The sequence below is a fragment of the Aptenodytes forsteri genome, unplaced genomic scaffold (genome assembly GCF_000699145.1).
Source record: "Aptenodytes forsteri isolate BGI_AS27 unplaced genomic scaffold, ASM69914v1 Scaffold257, whole genome shotgun sequence".
NCBI classification, from domain to species: Eukaryota; Metazoa; Chordata; class Aves; order Sphenisciformes; family Spheniscidae; genus Aptenodytes; species Aptenodytes forsteri.
In genome coordinates this window covers 6,839,854-6,862,236 of record NW_008795194.1, presented here as the reverse complement: position 1 = coordinate 6,862,236, position 22,383 = coordinate 6,839,854, and the positions used below count along the sequence as shown (strand labels likewise).

General features: G+C 38.4%; 1 long non-coding RNA gene across 1 annotated transcript; it reads right to left on the bottom strand.

Moving 5' to 3' along the window:
• Positions 1 to 405: 405 nt before the first annotated feature.
• Positions 406 to 22,214, bottom strand: LOC109279435. The gene is made up of 3 exons (XR_002086172.1): positions 21,971 to 22,214; positions 2,635 to 2,704; positions 406 to 829 (listed from the first exon to the last, which is right to left on the bottom strand). It is a non-coding gene; the product is annotated as an uncharacterized LOC109279435 (long non-coding RNA).
• Between the last annotated feature and the right edge of the window lie 169 nt (positions 22,215 to 22,383).

The window sequence follows — 22,383 nt, the reverse complement described above, 5'->3', positions numbered from 1 at the left end:
AAGGTCTGAAATAGGCTTTAGTGCAAACAAGGGGCATTGGCAGACAATAAAGAGACAATTGCCTGTGTTAACACAACAATTAATTTATTTGCAGAGAACCACTCAGTCTATTTGTTACCAGAAATGTGCTAATTATTCCTGCTAATTACATGCAAAACCTTCATTATCACCTATATGAGGAAGAGGACCCCTCAGGTTTCAGTGACAAATTAATTACTGTGTTTTCCTTCTGAATGTAATTCTAGACAGTCCCTGTTATCTAAAAAATAAATTGGCTAGCAGGAAGCTTGTCTCTCAGAGACATTCTGCAAACTAAAAGCAAACATACAAATATCATATCCAGTTACTATTGTTATTTTTTCAGGTAGGTATATGCTGAAGCTCTCAGAACTACTATATTAATTTACAAGCTCTTAATCCTAATAAAATATACCATGCACTGCTAAATTCCACTATGTAACTGCTTTCAGAGCCCTTTACACATCTATAAAACAATGGATAAGATGGCAGGCATTAAGGTTTAAAAATATAGCAAATAAGCCCAATGGTAAACTACACAGTCAGTACAACATAGGTATCATTTCAGTGAATAAAGATGATTTAAAATTCATAATAACTGAAGTGAAAAGGACAGCAAAGTGGCTGAATTACCCAGTCTTTCATTACCACCATTCTAATTCAACACACAGGACACTCGCCACCAAGTTCTTGCAATGCATGTCAGGGGAAGTTTCATGCAGAAGGGTGAGGAATAGGAGGCACACAGGATCAAGGTCTTGGTTTGGAAGGTAGGAAACATGGTGAGCGAAGGAGTTACAGCACAATGAATCTGGCAGAGGGATAAATGGAGAGGCTGCAGTGAATTCTCAACACACAGGCAGATAAATCAACTATTTTAAAAAGATGTTTTTAAATCTCTTAAATTTTGCTTAGAACCCGTTAGGTAAGTTTCACCCATTCCTATATGACACCTTGCCAAAAGCCTGCCTCTACTTCCATTAAAAGGTGCTCTGGAGTATAGTACCCACTGTCCATCCTACTTACAGTTACTCGAGGCCTCCTCAATTTCTGTGTTTGGCACAGTAGAACATGAATACCTTAACAATTCAGAGTATCAGCAGCATCCATTAATGGGCACATGAACATCATCGTACAATTCCAGAATGTGGACTTCAACCACAACTTTAGCAGCACCAACAACACTACATTGTACAAAGCAACAGCTAATCCATGGCTGGATACAAATTGTGTATTGCCAGTCTTGGCAATACAGCAGGGGTGGGATAGAGTAGCTCAGATAGGGCTACTGAAAGGCTAGAAATACAGTTTCATAGTGAATCAGGTGATGATTAGCACCCACACAAGGTCATATTTCAACAGCCACTCCACCTTATGAAGATAAAGCAGGAGTGGAGGAGTGGATTCAGACTCTGGATGTCTACAAGACACAGTCCCACCTCTCCAGACCATCAGCACAGAAAGGCAATGCCCAAGAGTGCTGAACCTAGCCTTAGAGACCAGTTTATCCATGACTCACTGGACCTATGCCCTTCCTTCACTTTAATCTGGGTATCACTTGTCATACAGCCCTCTCTACTACGTAAAGCGTAAGATACTTATCTTCATCTTTACTTGCATTTATAGCCCATTCCTCAGACCCTCGTATCTATATTGTATATCAAGAGACTGACTTAAGCCCCTAATTCACCCGTGATACCTCCCATGCCTACTTGTTTCTGGTTTTAAGTAACTGTGTCGCTGCTTTCTGCAATGTTCTCCCTCAGAGGCAGGAAACCCCCATAAATAACTATAGGGCAATTTCATTATTCTTGAAGTCTACCTTCATCCTCTCCTTTCACTTGAGGCCTTCAAAAACCGCAGTAACAATAACGTTAATGATATGCTCAGCTTCCATACGTTGTATACCGAATACAGGTTTCACTGCAGTTTCCATCTGCATATCTTGGTTTGTCTCTTGTGTCAGAGGTTAAGTTCTCCAAAGCAAGAGCCATCTCTGGTGTATTCTTGTAGTAGTTAGCATGTCTTAAACACTACTTGACTATAATTAATAATAATAGAAGTAGTAGTAGTAGTAAGAGGAGGAGGAGGAGGAAGCACAGTGCAAGTTTTCCAAACCAGAAATGCAGGGAAAGAATCAACATTTGGAGGCCAATACTACTTTTGTCATTATTACAAAAAAAAACTTTTAAAGGTTAATGGCAGACCAGCAGAGAAAACATGCCAACTGGCATGTAAACACAGCTGCATGCACTTATAATTTTTATTTTAGTCTGTAATCCTAACTAAGGTTCTGGCATATATGCATTGTCTATGTTTGTGTCCTCTAGCTCAATACCCACTTCCATTCGAATAAATCAGAATGAAAACAAGTGGAAGAAAAGGAGGAGTACTGTACTGCATCTGAGTGCAGTAGTTTTTTTGTTTATTTTTAAGTCAGAGACATTCATGTAAAAGTTAGAATGTGTATGGTTTTATTTCCCCAAAATAGTAACTCATAAAATTATGCCTGAAGTTCAGACCCTGCCACCAGCATAGCAGCTGCTTTGCTGAAAGGATATTAGTCCAGTCCATGAGGATAATAAAACAAACTTTTTACATATGAAAAATTCTCACCTCCAAATCCTAGCTTATTATCAGGTTTTCTGTTCCAAAGCACAGGAAGGTTTCCTTGGCATAAGCAAACCTGAAATTTAGAATACACTTTTTTAACCCGTATATCACCATCACCCTGTACGACTGAAAACCTGACAAGAGAACAGAACAGTTAGCATTGCTGCTAGGCCTGTAACAAGTGGCCTCCAACCTATTGTACCCAAAAGTAGTTCAGATCCAGAAAATGTAAAATTAATCCATGATCAACCCATTGAAAATTGGTCTCAACAAGCAAGAGTTTAGCAGCAGAATGCAAAAGCAGGGCATAACTTATTTATGATAGAAAGACCTTTTTTCCATTTATTATAGCCAGGTTGCTCACTAGATTCTTTTATCTGTTTGTCAATAGCAAGAACAGCAACATTTGACTGACTTTGACAGATGGCTGGCAACAGGGAGGCCATGGGGCAACAACAGTAGGAGGATTCTAAATTTGAGGGGAAAGTGATGGAGGAGAGGGATTGATCTGAAAAACAGAGGTGCATAAAGAGAGCTGCATGGCATCAAAAATTATTGAGAGCTGGAAGTGAAGGGGAAGATGGAAAAGCAGGTGATTTCAGCCTATTTTTGCTACGACACAGAGGAGGAACAAGACATTGCTTTCACAGTGAAACATTTGAGCAATAAAATCATGAGTTTGCCTAGAAGGCAAACCCTTTCAACATGGGCCTTAATATCTTCTAATCTGCCTGGACTGAATTATGAGGACATATTTTTGGCCTGGCCTATACCACAAAATATGAGTAGGGTTAAGAGCATTCAAAGTAGCTGACAAGATGCTGAAGCAGAAGAGAACCTTCCCGCAGAGACTAGAAAGTAGGGGTCAGCACTAGATTAGCTGACACATAGACTGCATCTTGTGTTCCAGTGACTTCATCATTTTACTTAAACCTATCAGCATGTAAATTAGCAATAGAAAAAAATTATAAACTCTTTGTCATAGCTAGAGACGGCAACTATGTGACAAAGAATGACTCAGTAATTTTCTTGCTTCTTTCCTATGTATGAAGTTTTTAGAGATTACCTCCTCTCTTCCCATTCCTTCCCGTTAGTAGTCAGAATTGTTACAATTGTAACAGTTTAGTAGTAAGGGCAATTTTTTCAAATGTAGGAGCCTAGAGACTTATACCTCTACAGCTACAAAGGATATGGATCCACCCTTCCTGCCGACACCAACACTGGTCTATCCAGTTCTCCAAGAGAAGAAGCAAATGTTGAAGTTGGAAAGAACTGATCTAACTCAGAATTATAGTACTACTAGAATTTATTTTATGAAAATCCACATGCACTAAAATACCAACTAATTTTAAACTCCTTTACATTTGGCGAGGAGGGGGAAGCAGTTGTTGGGTATGGGATTTTTTTAGATCTACATTTTCCTTCAGGTTTTCACATGCTCCTGCATAAACATTTCCTGGCTCAATATTGTGTTTACTCACACCACAGTTCTTCCACAGAGGCATTTACTTCCTGCTGCAAAGAAGGGGGAGGGAGGCAGTGTGCAGTGTAGCACCATTTATCCTTTTCAGACAAGGTTTGATTTAGAAAAGAACCAGCCACAACTTGCTGGGTACCAGGAGCCAAATAAATGATTTTACTGTTTGATTATCCACATCATCCAAAAACAGCGTAAGTGGCAATTGGCTTGCTTCCTGTCATACTGGGACCTGGGTTGCACAACAAGTTTGTCTTGCGCAGAAACGCTGGGTTTCTGGAGTTGTTAGGGTCCTGGAACTGTTAGTTTTCAATTATCTTGTCTTGGACGAAGCACTTTAACTCCTCCCTGTTCTCTAGCACAGCAGCTAAAATGGAGCCATCCTGCTGCAGCCTGTACAGCCAGCAGCTTCCCTAGGGACCCCCACACCCTTCCCCTCACATTAATGAGTGGCTAACTGAGTAAATAGAAATAAATTAGCAATTAACTTATCCTGGTAGATGTCAAGGAAGAAGAGAATCCCAAAGAGGAATTTAAACAGGGAAAAAGATGTGTGAGCTTTACAGTTCAGCGTAAGAAAGAGCACTTGCATAAGACACTGCATACAAGAAAATAAAATGGTTTTAAACAAACCAGAAAGTAAGTCTCCAAGGCTTGCACCACTAATGGAATTGAAAGGAGGGATGAAAAATGTTAGTATTATCTCTGGCTCAGGAAGTCCCAAAGCCATGATTCAGTAGAAGGTAGGAGAGTACACCAAGAAAGGATCATTACGTGCTTGACATTTTCTTATATGCTCCCCCAGGCTGCTGTCAGAAACAGGATACCCGGCTAGACAGATGTTTAGTCTGATCCTGTATGACTTTGTGATAGTCCTGTTCTTACTTTGTGATAGTAAGACATAAATGTGGATAGGAAGAAAGTTATGTGCAACTCGGGGATCACATGAAACTTTAAGTTGATGCAGGCATAACAGCCAACGGTGAGGGGATTCAAGCTGAGGGGTGTCAACTCTGGACAAATTCCGATCACTATGGACTTCACCCCTGGGAGAAGTTCATACTGTCCAAAATCCTTCTCATACACTTCAGGACTTGTCTTTAGGACATGGGGCACCTCTGTAGTCAAACCACTTCCCCTACCCTCCTCTGGTCCTTCAGTTAAGTATTTCATTCCTTCAAAAAAAAAAGTTTCTTTCCTCTCTGTCTGTGAATTAATATCTGTCATCATGCTATTGCCAATGTGGACATTTTCTGCACCGCATTTTCTAGGTCTTTGCAAGAAAACACATCTTCCCAGAGCTAGCAGTCCTTCTCAAATGCAAGTCAAAACATATTTGAGAGCAAAACCAGATATGCTGAGATATTTTGCAATAGAATAACAATGTCACAATGTCAACCATAATTTCTAAGTTGTACATAGATGCCTCAAATCATCACAGTTCAAACACAGCTGGAACAATGGGTCAGGAAGGGTTTTATTTCCTACTTTATGTATAGACTACAGGGAAACGAGAAGCAACAGTCACAAGAAATTTTCTTTCACCACGGCCATCAGAAAGACTACCTTTTCTTGCTCCTAGCCATTTTAATTCATGCTCTTGTTACAGTCAGGCAGGCTTGCTAAAGAAACTGTATATAGAAAATGTTATACAACAGTTGCAGCAAGTAGCCTATACAGCAGCTTATTTGCTGTGACAAATTGCACAGAGCGTGCCACACACCAATACTCCATATTCTCTTCTGGGTCACTGAATAGATTCTGGTTCAAATTCCAGACAAACTATTTCATATGCAAAGCCATTAAAGAACTAGAACTATTTTCTTTTGCTAGCTCAGACTAGCCTCTACTCTAGGAGCTAGGGTAGCCTGCAAGGCAATATGCAATACGGATGCAAAGCCCACTCAGACATTTCTCGGATGACTATCTAGCCACTATAATGTTATATAAAAGGGAGCTGCACCATCTTTCTCCCAGCGGTAGCAGCTGTCACTGCATTTTATGAGGAGATGAAGCTGTCCACGGATATTGTGTGCTCTGGGAACATTTACCAGATCAGCTCTCCCAGGTAATTCTGATCCCAGAACATCTGCTTCCTGGATCCCAGCCAAGCTTAAGGAGCAGGGCAACGAACTCTGCCAAAACAGGGCTGTTTTGGACCTCAGCTGCAACAGCATGCCAGGCACCATGGAACTGCAAAGTTGCTCACAGACCTTAGGTGTCTCCAGGGCTAGACTGCAGTTAAGGAGGCACTCTTACAGTCACAGTTTTGGACTTAAATAGCTTACTCTTCCAAATCTCATTTTAGGTAAAAAAGGGGGGGATTCAATTATCTATTTCTCTCAGCAGTATTCTTACACTGTACAAATTTATTCCTCAACTGATTGAGAAAATTACTTACTGGTTGTGTGCACCACAGCCTGATCCCTAAGATGAGTCTTCAGGACAGAAATGCTGTATAAATAATACATGAAATAGTTATAATGGAATGATTTTCACTATGGAGGTATTCATCTCACTTCATTTCAGCCATCTTTTGAAAACCAGTATTTTCTTAATTAATTATCTAGGGTCTCTTTCATAATGGGAGGGTGATTTGGTGACAGTACCAGCTTAAGCAGCAACTTCAACAAGGGCAGCTCTGCCACTTAAAGAATAAAAATACTCGTGAGCAAAGTTTAAAACAGATGGGACAACTGGCCAGAGAGCAATACTTTCTCTCTGTTCTGACAACAGATAAAGAAGCATAGACAACTAGCTTAAATTAGAGAGCAATGACCATGTGTTTATGTTATGATAGTCAATGTCATCTTGTACCAGAAGAAACAGGACACATGCAGAAGGATTTATTTAAAATACAGTGATATAACATTTTTAGTTAGCATCTATAAACTTTCTCTGCTCTGCGATTCTTGCAGAGTTGAGACTTGCACAACAGGCCAGGTAACACCAGATAAGATTCACACTATACAACGAAAGAGAAGAAGAGAAGTTCTCAAAACAGCAACAAGAGTTGTTTAATCTACCTTACCCTACACTGTCCATCAGAGTAACACTAGTTCTTATCGCTAAGTAAAAATACATGTGTGTCTACATAAAGAGAGATACAGAGATGGATATTCTGTTAATTTAAAAGAAGGTTAAAGAGCTTTTATCAATCTTTATATATTATGTAGTGTTTATCATTTCTATCACAACACCCATTCCAGTCATAACATTGTGCTCTTATGGAAGACCACAATTAATCTGCTACCTCCTCAATTAATATTTCAGTGACTTTAGAATTATTTAAGACCCTTCCAGATCAATAGCCTCCCATGACTGAACCTGTGTTTCACCAGGAAAAACTTTACTGGGGGAAAAAAATGGTAATTTCTGTTAAACCTGTAATGCATATCAGTGACACTGAGCAGCAACTTTTTTGATGCTGACACCAGATGAGAAATCACTTTCTAATTAAACGGAAAAGTAGCATATATGTGAGGTAAGAGCCAGCTTCTGAATGTGGAAGTAGTACCACTTTCTCATTTTGCAGGGTAAGTCTGCCCTGCTTCCTCAAAAGAAGACACAGTGAAGGAAAATGTGACCTTGGAAAGATTTGCTATGTATGGCATACAAAAACTGTTATTCCCAAGACTCCACAGCCCCTAAGTGTTTCAAAAACAGGCACAGAAGAATGAAAAACCAGACGAGTGACAATGATGGCATCAGCAAAATACCTTATGCCTCACTCAAGTATTTTATATTCAAGGCACAAGTTACAACTCACATATTTCATTAAATCTACCTAATTTATACCAGAATCTATTGCCTCTTTGTATTTCAAGGGAATAGAAATACATGAGATATTGTGGACAAAACTGATATTTCTTGTGGGAATAAAATCCAAACAGAAAAAGAGAGAGAGAGAGACTTAGGCTTAATCTTCCTTATTATTTGATAAAAAGCATTTTCTGAGTAAAGGTTCAAGTCATTTGTGGTTTTGATCACTCCAGTACACTGTTCCATACCTAAGAGTAGAAAATGTTTCAAATATTTAACAAATCAGGGCTAATTATATAGAATAATTGAATCCTTAATATAAAGCCTGAGAGACTTTATTCTTCTAACATTACTTGCTGCTGATGTGAATACCATGAGAAGAGATAAAGCTACAGACCTGTTAATACAAAGAAGACAGTAAAAAATTACTTTCAGTTTTGAGAAAAACACTAGGCTCTGGATATGTTAATTATTAAAGTTCAATTCCCTTTTTTTCCAAAAAAAAAAAAGTTATTTTAATTACTGCTTTTTTATGCCAAGTGTCTGTTTTACTTAAGAGAAGAAATGACTTTCTATTTGAAGCAATGCCTACTAGAAATAAGAGTTACTCAAGGGCAGTGTTTTATTGATAAAGCCTTTTTCTTTATAATCATATGTCATAACATTTCACAGGATTCATGAGGTTCCTATTTTTTCAAAGGCAGAAACAACTGGAAGTTCTGATCTGGAGCTGACAAAAAAACCCAAAGCACTGTCTAGAGTTGGAGTCATTTTTGCATTTTAAACCCTAGATATAGTAAAAGACAAGGCTTCATAAAAGTAGGAAAGGTTACTTGTTACCGTAAGAGCTACCATTTTTAAACTGTTATGAGTATTTGCATATATTTACATGCACTGAAAGCACAGCCATTCAGAACAAACAAGGTTCATTATGAAGACAAACATGCAGAGTATGACTGAGTGACAATCTACACAATGGCTGATTTAAACTTCATCGGTCTCCTCCATTCACCGACCATTTTTCTGACGAGGAGGAACAGCTAAGGATGCCTTACATCTCTTTGGCCACTTTTTATTTTTGATAAACCCTGGGGCTGCCTCTGTTAAGGTGAGAGAATACACTAAGCAGTCTGTACAGTCTTTCAAAACTTCCGATAAGGTCTCTGACTTCTAACAGCCAACCTTAAACGAATCTCTCTCAAGTAGTGGAATAGGTAGGAAAACTGGTTTAGCAAAAAGACATACACAGTTCCCTTAAACAGTTCAACTTTAAGGCATGTCTGCATGCATTCCTACTGCCTGTGACAATAGTAACACTTCCTTTCAGCCTAATAGGTCCTGAGCCCCATCCTTTGTCTGCTGATTAACTGCTCTATTCATTGACCAGACCACTAATTGCATGCTCCTTATAGTTACCCTACATTACTGTAAGAATTAATGAGACACAATTACAGCTCCCAGAAATCTCAGGCCTAGCCAACTGCAAAGCACTCCAACTGAATAAGAACTCCCCAAGAATAAAGAGAAAAATTCAGTGCATTGTTCACAGGAAGCAGAATGTTTTTTGTTAAAAAATTGTATTTATTTGAAGCTGTTTCATAATTAGGCCCTGGAGAAAAAAAAAGGAGAGAATAGAGAAAGAACTTGGGAACCAGCATTCACTAAGAAATCACAGTGGATGCAAAGAGACGCGCAGACAGTTCAGATATGAAGAAAAAAAACATAAGGGATGGAGTGCATGAAAAATTAGTGCTATGAATACTACAAACATCTATAACCAATCAGCTGTTTAAAGAGAGCATGTCCCACTGTATGGGAACTACCACTAATGCAATCTTATATTTGACTAATACAGCTTCAATCTTGAACAATTTAAAATAAGCATATGGCATGCTTCTGCACTCATGTCTCTACTATGAGATGGAGGAAGAGGAATTTAATTTCCCACTCCCGGAATTTAATATGCATTAGAAGTCAGTGTCATTAGCCATGAAAGTCAAAAGGAAGGACAGAAAATGAGTTTTTTGAAAATCAGCCATATTGAAAAATGCACTCACATTTAATCTGTGTAATCAACAGCCACAGCTATTCAAAGTCTTAGTGACTACAATCACTACCTATTAGCCTGTAAGTAGTTCAAAAGCTATTATTCTCACTTGAACAATTTTCCAATGCACAAGAGGCAGCATTAAGTTAATGAAGTTAATATGCAAAGTCAATATTCTTCGTTATGAAGTCCATTAAGTTCTTCCATTGGTTCATCTTCAACATATTTTCACCATATAAATTTGATTTAAATTACATGTATAGTTTGACAAAGCCATTGGTACTTAAAATAGAGCTTGAAATGCAGCACTATACTTTATAGTCCCAGTAACCATTTTCCAGGGTACAATTTATAGCAGCCACTGAGATCCCAAACTAAGAATGTCATAGACTGGAACTGCTACATTCCAGAATCAACATCTTCAGACAGAGACAACATTTTTTGTACAACTCTACAGGGATTCTCAATAATTGCACCTAACTGCAGTAATAGTTTAAATTCATGGAAAATGGATGTTCTTCTGATACTATCGCTCACTGGTATCACAGCAGAACGCTTTCCTGCATGAAGCAGACAGTTACCACCATGTGGTGCTGAATCCCAAGCAGGAAACAAGGCACAAATATGGATCAGAGACCTTTGTGTTCAGTGTATAATAAGTCCAATATCCCTGTCATAGAACAGCAATCATTAACTCAGGAATCTTTTGTTAAATGGCCCCTGTGGCTGGACTGGTAACAGCAGGGATTGAATTTGCAATTTCTGTATCTCAAAATATCTCCCTTTTATGATTATGATCACATCCAATGCCATAGTTATATCTCTAGTCACCATCCTCAAGACTAGATTCATCTGTCAGGGAGACTGCAAGCCTACAAATTCATGCATTTCCAAAGTAAGTCTCTAGGACTTGAAGTGAAAATACCGATTTCTATTAACCTTGGCTGATTAATCAACCTCAGTGCAGGACCACAGAGCTTACCTATGCAGCTTTGGCTCTGGCAGTATTATTTGAAATGGCCTTTCTGCATCTCTTGAAAAAACTTCTGAGGAAAAAGGAAACCTTTGTCTCAAATAAAACATCACCTAGCTCGTTCAAGCTATTCCTGTTTCAAGCCCAAAAATAGAACAAGTCCAAATTCCTGCAGAGTGTGATGTGAAATTATTTCTGCTAGTGCAAATAACGTATTCTGGTATCTGGCCCAGCCTTCATCTCTGATGTTATGAAATACCGCGAACAAATACAAAATATACATACACTTGAGGCTAGCTGTAATTTCTAGTTAGGGTCTCTCTCTGCATAAGAGAAAAGGGAGTCCTTCCTGCAGACAAACACTAAGAGCCCACTTTTTAGGTCATCAATTCCAACTGAGGTAGAATATCTCAATGAAAGATAATTAGAGGCATACAGGAACTGCATTTTAAAAGACAAGGGAAGGTTTCAAGTCATAATCTGAGTTCACTCACACCATTTCTACTCTCCTGTTCCACTACCAATTTCTTTAAAACTACTTGTGATTTATGGTGCTGCATGTAGAATCAGCAAAGGACAATCCTGATCCATCAAGTGCTTCCACATGCTTATTTCTTCTGGAACTGATTCACCCAAGGAAGCTTCCACTTTTGTACTTCTCATCCTTTAGTTTGTGTGTTGCACATCACAAGCTTCACTGCTAGGGAGTTTCCTTCCTTCCTTTTCATTGTTATATCTGCATCCAGCCTCCTTTCTTCCTGCAAGTAGTTCAGTTAAACAATGGTTATGCCTATACTGTCTCCTAAGTGTGGCCCCAAAACTATCTTCAGGACTAGAACCACCAACAGGACAGGTGCTAAACATGAAAATTCATGCATTGCCAGGCATTATTCATGCAACTTGCAGCTGTAAGATAATCCTGTAGACAGAAGATGAACAGGAGACAGAGATCACATACTATTCTTAGAGTTGATCTAGAGGTCGTTCTTCAAAGCGACATAAGCACAGGCTATGTATATATCACCTCTGTGTGCAGTGATAAACTTGCATATGAGTCCCTACAGGATGAGGCCTACAGCTGATTTACACTAGAAAGGTTAATACAGAAATTATACTAACAAGACTCCTCTTCCCAAGCAACTTATACCTACCCCTCAAGAGAAGTAAAATGTACAGGTAAAAGAACTTCTTACACAAAGAACCATGACACACAGCATCTGCACTAGGGTTTTTGCTGGCATAGCTATGTCAGCAAAAATTCGTATCCCTCCCTGACAGGCCTCCTTGATAACACTTCTAAGTGTAAACCAGGTGTCAGTATTTCAGTTATGACAGAAAGACAGTTCTACACTAGTGATGAGCTGAATATGTAGCCTTTCATGACCTGGAAAAGCCCTTGCTTCCAAGGAGGTCAAATCCCATGATCATGTTTTCCACCAGCATAATCTCTCACGAGCACTCATTAATACAGTACTAATATGGTACTTCTATGTAAAAATGTGCTTTGATTTTTAGATTAGACTAAAAATAATTTTAAATCTACTAATCTCTGGACATTTCAGTTGGTTGCATTTGGCATTCAGAAAGATTTAGATGATTCTAAGAAGAGATTCTATAGATTGAGTTCCCAGATGCATCTGATCATGAAACAAGATGACCAAGTACAAACATCTTTCATTTGAATCAGCATCATTAGGTAGAAAGTTAACAATACTGGTTTGAGAGAGCAGCTAGATAGCTTTTAAATACAAAGTTCATAATTAAATACATAGACCTAGCATATGGTATTAGGCAACAACCCCACAGCTGAAGAGAAGATTGGAAGAAGCCATGCTGCCACAGGCAGAGTTGCAGAGTGTCCCTCAATGATCACCAACATTGTACCTGTTCCTAACCTAGTTTACCACATTCTCATCGTCTCCAGTTCAGTTGCTGTCTGATCCTATGAGATTATTTATGGAATATGTTTAGGCCTTGCACTGATATGGCAATAAATAAGACCCTTTGAAAGCACCCCTCACTGAGGTGGAGTGCAAGGGCCGTGGTCCACCTGGAGTGTTCCTCAGTACAAGCGATGATGCCCTGTGATAAAAATCAGCATGAATAAAACCCAAAGTGTTTCTAACTACTTACACGTGCAACACTCATGGTCATCGATTAGCCAAGCAGCATGAATCTCTGAGCTACAAGAAACAGTCAATCACATTAATTTCTTTAATTAATTAGTTCCTTTACTGAATATACAGAAAGAAAACAAGTTTCACAAGCAAAAAGCAGTCTGTGATATCTAAGCACTTAAATCACTACTGCAAACTGTATCCTACTCCTAAAATTCTTTTTTTTTTTACTATTTTAACATTTTTTATAATCCACTAAGATTACTCATAGCCAGAATTGTGGCAAAACTGGGATTGTATGAAAACTGTTCACATACCAATAGCTGAGAAAAACACTGGTATTAGTCCAGAAACCAATTTACTCTCATAAATCAGCTTTATTCTTGCAAACAACACTGAAGGGAAACAATTTTGCAATGAGGCAACAGCAACACAGAGCACATGCCCCCTTCCATCCTCACCTTATTCACTGCCCTTCCAACACTCACTCTTCCATCCGTTTAGCTGCACCATCCAAAAATCCTATCACCATGGACACCAGTCCTTGACAGGGCGATTCCCTCTTTCCTATGTGGCCGCAGCATCGTGTGCTCTTAGGCTTTCTCTGTCAAAGTCCCTAAGCCACACAGATGAGACAACGCTGTCATCCCACTCAGGGGCTGGAAACCACTCCCTGCATTCTGCTTCCCCTGGTATAACCTTACCCACCTTTTAAAAAAGGAGTGTGGTACAATACCAACTGCGTTGAAAGAATCAGGACCCCCCACCTCCACTCATTCACCCTTTCCCTACTCCTCCTAGGCCTAGAAGCTTTCTCTTTCCCCCACCGTCCCCCCTAGAGCAGCTACTGACACTTGCCTAGCTCATCATTTGGGCAGCAGCGGAAGCCCACATCTGTAGGTTATTTTCTTTCTTCCAGTCACTTTCGTCTACCAAGATGCAGGGCAAGGAATCCCTCTTGGCGACAACCACTGTGGTCCTGAGGAAAACTTGGTTCATGATCACACAAAAAAAGATGCACTGTGATTGAAGGATGGTAGGTTTTACAGAGCATTCTTTAACACTAGAGTCCTTGTTTATGTCTGTTTTCATTCCTTTCCACTTCTGCTACACTGTAAGGAAAATTGTACTCTGGAAGTTAAAAGTCTAGCATGGGAAAAAAACGTTATGCTTTCGTTGTGCACTTCAGTTACAGATAACCTGTGCAGTGAACTAAAGAACGGAGAAGTGAGATCATACACAGCCAGAGGAAAGATTGATTTATGCCCTGATATACTATTACTAGTTTCAGAAGAGCAACTGGCAGAGTCATTTCAGTGACAAAAGCATTAGACTGACATAAGGTTTTGCATTATTTAACTACCTGCGGCACGTACCCCTAGCCCTACCCTTTTTGTCAGTCAAACGAAGTAGAATTTGGCTAATATATAACTTGCATATTAGGCATACATTGGTCAAAAAACAGATTGAGTGGACAAAATAGTCAAATCACTGTCAATTTTGAGCCTTAATGATTCCTTTTATAGCATCTTTACAGGGCAGTTAGCTCTATTAATACCAAAGGTCTTATGTTTCATACATGCCAATGTGAGAGGGAAGCTAGTCACTGGAAATCAAGTGTGCTAGTGCCTTTATTAGGTACACAAAGTGCAAGAGTGGAAAGAACTGAAAAGGAACAGACAGTCCAGTGAAATACAGGATAAGACTAGGAAGAAACATATCCCAAAACAGAAGCATAATTAAGCATCCAAATTGCCAATTAACAGTAAATAGCCAACAAGTAACATGTATGGAAGAATGCAGGGATGTGTGGAGAATTAAGGGGCTATATTGCAACTAAGCTTTATTCATGGAGAATTCCAAGGTATTTAGGCTCCTAAATCCTATTTAGGAACTTAAACTCGCACTCCGTTCTACAGGAAATGAGCCACCTCCACACCTCTTCGGATTCGGGCTCAAGGATTGCTACCATAAGGCATCAGTGTATATGCCTCTCTGGTGCCTGTCTCGCTGTATTAGGCAACCAGAAGAATATTACGAAGAAACTCTTGATGCACTAGTGACTTGGAACAAAACTCCCACTCTACCATAAATACATTTAATGTCCTACACATAGGACCATTTAATGAGAGTCAGTAAAAGCATTAGAAGAGCAGTTATATTTTAGAAATGCAGAGTATGGGGGAAGGGAAGTTACAGGCAATTGCTTATCCTGAACCTACCTACAGGTTCAGAAATTTCCTCCATAAAGCTGCCAGCCTTTCTTCACACACAATTATCATGTACCATTAGTATTACTGTAGAACCTACAAGCTCAGGTCATGGATCAGTCCTACACAGATGCCTACGCATCTGATGAAAGTCATGCAACCCAAATATTAGCCGCAACACAATTTTTTAAAATTGTATTGGCTTACAGTAAATCTAATTACTATCATCCATTGTAGAATTATCATAAAAACATTCTTCATATTACAGTTGAACAGGCTTAGAAAGGAGAAATATGCATTGAACCACAAAGAGGAAAACAGATTGTTACAGTACTACATATACTCTAGGTAGGCAGGAGAAACACCTTCTTTCCATGCAGTGTTTTTTTTATATAGCTAGCTAGCTAAAACGTATTCCATGTAAATGGCTTATAAAAACTGAAGAAATGGGAACCCCTCCAGTAATTAAAATCTTGGAGAGCTGTTATAAACATGAGAATATGTTTGTATATCATTTATAACACATACTCCCCAGCAATAATTTACCCTTCCACTCAGAAACCTTGTGTACAGATACTTCACTGTTACCACACACAAAAATCAAAATAACTTAGGAGAAAGCAACAAAGGAAATTTGCATCTTTCAGGCAACCTGATACTAATATCTTCATAAGGTAAACTATATTTTAATGAAGATATTCTCAGCAATACATGTGTTTATACTTTTTTTTCTTCACACTTGGATTTTATTTCATTTACGTCATGATCTACCTTGCAAGTTTAAGAAACGCATCATTTATTCATGACTTCTACTTTCTTTCAGACCCCCTCAGTTACACAGATGACCAGATTAAAGAAAAATCAAGTGGTTTGTCTGATAACAGCTAGTGTCAAAACAAACCATATACATTGTATTTCTGTTAGCTGAAGTCATAGTAAAAAAATCCCAACCCAAAAACCAGTGCTTGCTTTACTTTACCTTTTTCCAGAATAAACTTTCATAATTAAACTTTCCACTTTTCCAAGTAGCTGACTATATATTCCTGCACAGCAGGAGGTTTTCTCCACAGACATATTGACTTGGACAATAAACAAAGCAGAAATCCCTGACTGGAATTTACAGCTAAATTTAACCATGCATATTGTTAGTAAAATTTGCATATCTGTCTTCAAACATTAAGAAAAAATAAAAGTCGAAATTCAATGAATTTGGGCACTGCACTGCTTTGCAAGAAAAAAAGATTAGATTTAAGTTGTAATTTCCATACTTATTGAGGCTGTATGTCAAAGGAAATCTGTGCAAAAAAATTCTGGTGCTGCCTTGATGAGATTTGAAAGATGACAGCATACTAATGGTAAAGGACCTTCTCCTTAACAAAGATGGCTTAAACAGTACCTATAAAATACTGATGAAGGGCCACTGAATTCTCAAAAACATTTCCAGCATCTCTTATTTCTCTGTCCTTCAACCACAAAATGCATAGAAGCAGTTAACGTGTTTTGAAGAAATATCACCCACCTTTTCCCCTCAGTGTCGACTTTTCCCATGAAACATCAACAGATCAGTCAGCATTGGCTTCTTACAATTAAAGATGGCAGAAAGTTTCACAGATACTTTTTCATTGCTTTTTTGTCACGACACTGCGTCACCACTAACCGTCCAAAGCCATGAGCCATCAGTAGCAAATATTCACCTTCTCTTTTTTGATTTTTATGTCTCTTTTCCCAGCATCCTGGACACCTGGATGTCTTAGGAATTTGATTTAAAGGAATTAGGGTTTCTTCCCCTGTGGCTGCCTATCCACAAAACTTAGACATTGGGATGCAGCTGTGCCAGCATAAAATGTTTTAGATCAGCAGAAATACTTACACACTGAAGAGAGAAAGTCATACTACTTTGAGGTACTCTTCCAGTATAAAAGTTGGATGTATTCCAGGGATTATACTGTTGGTTGGGTGGGGTTTTTTTTCATTAGGGTTTCTTCCCCTGTGGCTGCCTATCCACAAAACTTAGACATTGGGATGCAGCTGTGCCAGCATAAAATGTTTTAGATCAGCAGAAATACTTACACACTGAAGAGAGAAAGTCATACTACTTTGAGGTACTCTTCCAGTATAAAAGTTGGATGTATTCCAGGGATTATACTGTTGGTTGGGTGGGGGTTTTTTTCATTATTATTATTATTGCTTTTTTTTAAACTGAAGCAGTGAATTTTTATCAGTAAAGCTCTCATTAAATTATGAGAAAATGCTCACACTACCACAGTGTGTACTTTATGGTTTTCCATACTTGCACTTGCTCTGGGCAGGATTTCAAGGGCACCTGTAACCTATGCTTTCTTTAAAGTTTGGCTACTCCTCAACTGGAGGATGGAGAAGGAATAAATGGCATTCTGGCAGAAGTGAAGAACTTGGTCATCATTTTAAGACATTACCTACAGTTGACTGTGCAGATAAGTGGCCCAGTCTTTCTTTTCTTAGGTTTCAGATAAAACAAACACAACCATTAACACCGAAACTACAAGATTTCTAACACCCCAGCGAGATGCACAGATCAGCTCACAACTCTCAGAGCACTTCTAGCATACCTTGTAGACTTGGGCAGGATCACACTCCTGAATTTTTCCTGCAAATACAACTGCAACTTTTTTCTTTTCTAATAAACAAGCCATGCTGTGAGAGAAGTGCACTACAACCACCACCTCTAGCATTCAGGCTGTGGCTATAAACAGCTTCACATCATCACAAGGTCTAACCGAGGTTGGTGAGACTCTGTAAAATAGTATGGTTCCCTACAGAGAACCCCCTTGTGAGATGAAGGCGTGGCATCGTTACACCAGATTTTTTGCAAAATGTTCCATTCGGGTATTGTGCGACAGAGAGGGCTAAGGAAGTGGAGGAGTAATTTTATTCTGCATAAGTGCAATGAAAACTAGGTAAATAATCTCAGTGATATAGAGCATTTACCTGGAAGAGACCAACAAGCTATCTGCATTCTGGTCCAATCAGAGCAAACCAAAAAACAACAAGAAAATACGACTTCCAGTGAGGTAACCACGAGATGCTAAGAGCTCACTGGGATGTGTTCATGACATTGAAGTCAACGGGATTCAAGGCCCACAATTCTCCAAATACAAATTGCTGAGTAGGAAACCAAGGCAACAGGTAAACATCTCAGAATCAGGCACTGAAATTAATGAGTTAAAGATTAATTCACTCACAGACTGTGTGTACATGGTCACCTCATGGGGCCATCACCAGGAAGACAAGAGATCTTCTTAGAAGAACTGGCTCTACCTGAGGCTAATTAGCAGATATGCTGACTGTAAATAAAAGCAGGAGGTGGTAAACAGAAACGAATAGGAAGTTTGATGGGGCTCCCAACTGATGCTGTGTGTCAATAAATGTCAGTTGAAACTTACATGCTGCTTTTGTACTCTCTGAAAGAAATCATTATTATCACATTATTCTGTAACACAGTCTAACCTAATCTCCATGCGTTGTACTAGGGAAGATATTTTTGATCAACTCTACATTTGTTAATTACAAAACCAAGCATCTTGAAGTTACTTTGTTTTACATACAGAATGAAGCAGCTTATTTAAAAGTGCAAATTATAATATTCAGCTTTACTACCCATAAAACTAACAACTATTTCTTATATCCCAATCCAAATTAGTGACCCTTGTAAAAACAGTTTGTTTGAAAAACACCAGTGAGATAGCACAAACAGCTGTATAAAACAGACAAGAGACTGATATACACAACGGCAATTAGGCTTTTTAAGCACAGAAACACTTTTTTAATTTACCCTCACCATTTCCTAAACCTGTAGAAGATATACCCCTTAACTCTCTGGGTTTTGGCATGAGATTCTTTATATGTATTTTACCATAGCATTTTCCTTCACTGAGTCTTTCACAAATTTTCTGCCAATAAAGGGTTACCCATAAGAAAAGCTGGAGATATTCATTGTCCATTCTCTGCCCCCCACCCCCAAAAGTCCCACTGCAAGTTGGATTTTGTTTGTTGTTTCCTAATCCCCTCTCCCATTTAAAGACCTGATTTGACAAACCTTTTCTCAAGCAAGCAGACACTTTAAAGTAACCAGGATCACTGACAGGAGGATAGACTATTTTGCATGAGAAAGTTTTGCAGGATGTAATCTTCTCTTTTCCTTGAAGTTTAAGTAGTTACTACCTACTACTTAAATGAAAGAAATTTAATAGTCTCAGTCCAATTACTTGTGAACACATGTTTATTTTGCACCCAATTACTTCCCACAATTCTTCCAGTTTCAAAAGAGTGGACAGATTTGGCAACTCTACTTGCTTCTCACTTCTTGACACTATCATTAAGATTCAGATTAAGGCATACAAATGATGTGAGAGAGGCTGCACTATTCTTGCTATTCTTGACACACTTTAGAGACAGGATTATAATCTCTTCTTTCACTTCACAAAATTTTAAAATTCATTTTAAAAGAATTTACATATTTTCACTGCATTTTTAGGAAAACATAGACATAATTTTTTTTGCTACTTTTTCCAACTCATGAATTCTAATGTACTAAAATTTCTTCCTTATACAATGATTACTTGAAGTAAAGTTAATTGACTGTGTAGCACTATGCTTCAAAAAGTATTTGGATTCCACACATGAACAGCTGGAAAATGGTACCATAGGAGCTCACTCTTATACTTCAATATTGTGCTTTCTTTTCTCTATCCTCTTTCCCGCCATTTTGGTACTAGAATGATGAATCTCTTTCTCAAGAATACTCAAACTATTTCTTCCTTTCAAACATTGTCTGGCTATTATCTTTTCTTGCAAATATTTATTTAAAATAATTCTAAAATAATAACAGGGAAGAGGGAAATTACTGGTCATCTACTGACAATGTACTATAATCAAATTCTGCTGACAGAAATTTGAAGGAAAAATTTATACCTTGTCAGGAAAAGAAATAAAAGAGACCCCATCTATTTTCGTCAATATAACTACCAAGTAAACTTAAGTACACAGGAGTATAACTAGATATATCTACTTTCAGGTAATCATAAAACTTCTGAAGAGTTTATTAAAAATATAGAAAAAAATTAGCTGCTGTCTTACAAAACTAAGCATAGGCTCATATACAGATTTGATCGTTAATGCCTGTGAAGGCTAAAAAAGCATAGTATTGCTTAGCAGCCATGAAGCGATCTAAATTAAATTGCCATGAAAACAAAGTTAAAAATATCTGGAAAGATATTTCTGTAAGAGTGCTAAGATGCAAAACAAGCAATAAAGAATAACAATCAACTTTTGCTTAAGAAACACCACATGTTGCCAGTTGCTGATAGATTCTGGCTGCAAACTGCATTCTGACACTGAACTAATGACAGAACATAACACGTACTAAAACTAATGTAAGTCATATTAACAATTTTCCTCCCTGAATTTCAATATTCACTTTGTTTTCTCTTCTTGTCTTAATACAAAGTCCAGTGAACTCTACAGGAGTCTTACACTAATGTTCTACCCACCAACTTTGGAAGAACACTCAAAAAGGCTCACAGTTGTACTTAAGACAGTTGTAGCAAATTCTTACTGCTACAAGAAGAAATGAAAGAGAAATGGAAGCTGCAAAAGCAAAAAAAAAAAAAAAAAAAAATCAACAGGAAGCTTGAGACTCCAGAATCACAACCTATTCAGATGAAATTCTCTATCCCCATGCTCATATCTTTTGTGATTGGCTTACACTTTTCTTGGAGGAAGGAATTTCATTTGCTGAATTCCAGATTGCCAAAGCCCACATTTACTCATTTATCAGTGTACTTTTCCTTACCCAATGATGGCTATGCCAAATCAGATCAAAGGTCCGTTTAGCTCAGTATCCTGCTTCCAAAAGCAGCCACAAGTCAGAGCCAAGAGAAGACAGCATCAGCAAAGAAATCAAATACAGCATTTTCCCAGAATAACTCCCCAGCCTTCAACTAGATTCGACTCAGGAATTCCTGAGACTGATGTGATTTATCTGTTTAGCTTGCCCAATGGGTCTTCTCTTTCAAGCACTTAGCCCATTACCCCTTAAACTCACATATACTGTTTGCATCCACAACATCCCAAAGCAAGGCTACCTTGGGCAAAGAACTAAGAACCGTATCACAGCGATGCTATGTTTTGTGCACATTCAGTGTTCAGTGGATACAGCTACTCACATTTGCTTATTAAAACCAAGCCAAAATAAAAAAGCAAGATTGACACTCCCCTTGAAAGAAACTTTGAGTTTGCACATATCCCAGCAAGTTGAGTCCAGTGGGAACTAGCATTCTGAGCGCAGTACAATGCTGCAATAGCAAGAATTATAACAAGGTTGCATATAGCTGGAAGAGCAGGCAGATGTCATGAGTGAAAAAACAGACACCCTAACAAAAGCAGCAAAAAACCTCTGTGAGCCTCCCTCAGTCCAACAACTGAATTTTGATCCAAGAAGGTTAAATACAAGGCTGCTTGAAAATTTTCCACTGCATCCATTTTTGATGGGAAACAAGGCTTTCAGCTAAACACCTTTTGGTTGGATTTTTTTTTTTGGCATGTCTAAGTATGTGCTTCTGCAAATATACTTTTCTTACCAAAAAGCCAAACTTACAAACCAAAATATTTTGATTGAAAACAAAAAATGTTATTAAGAAATGCTAGTGAAGCATCTCATTAAATCTGTGGCTTACCTGCTTTATGTGGCAGATCTCCTCTATCAACTAAACTTACCATTTAAATGACAACTCCGGTAATAGATCACTTTGAGGGATTCCCTACTTTCAGCACTCCCTTCAAAGAGGAAAGATGATGGCACAATGTCAAAGGTGGTAGGCAGCCTCAGCCTTGCAGAACAGGACCAGTAGGCATCCAGATGATAATGTCAGACGAGGACTACAGTAACATTTTTCAAATCAAGAAGTTTTAGTTTTCAGACAAAGCCTTCCAATCCTCTGAATTCTGTCAAAGCATGTAGTTTTTCCTGGAAAATTAAGACAAAAATGAAAAAAGCTTTGTATTTTTAACCAAAAATTCATGCAGGAAATTTCATGGGTCAAGCAAGGTCTTATTCATTAACCTGCAGATTCAAACCTAGCACCTGGATCCATCCATACACAAATCAGAAAAACTTTAAAAACAGTAAA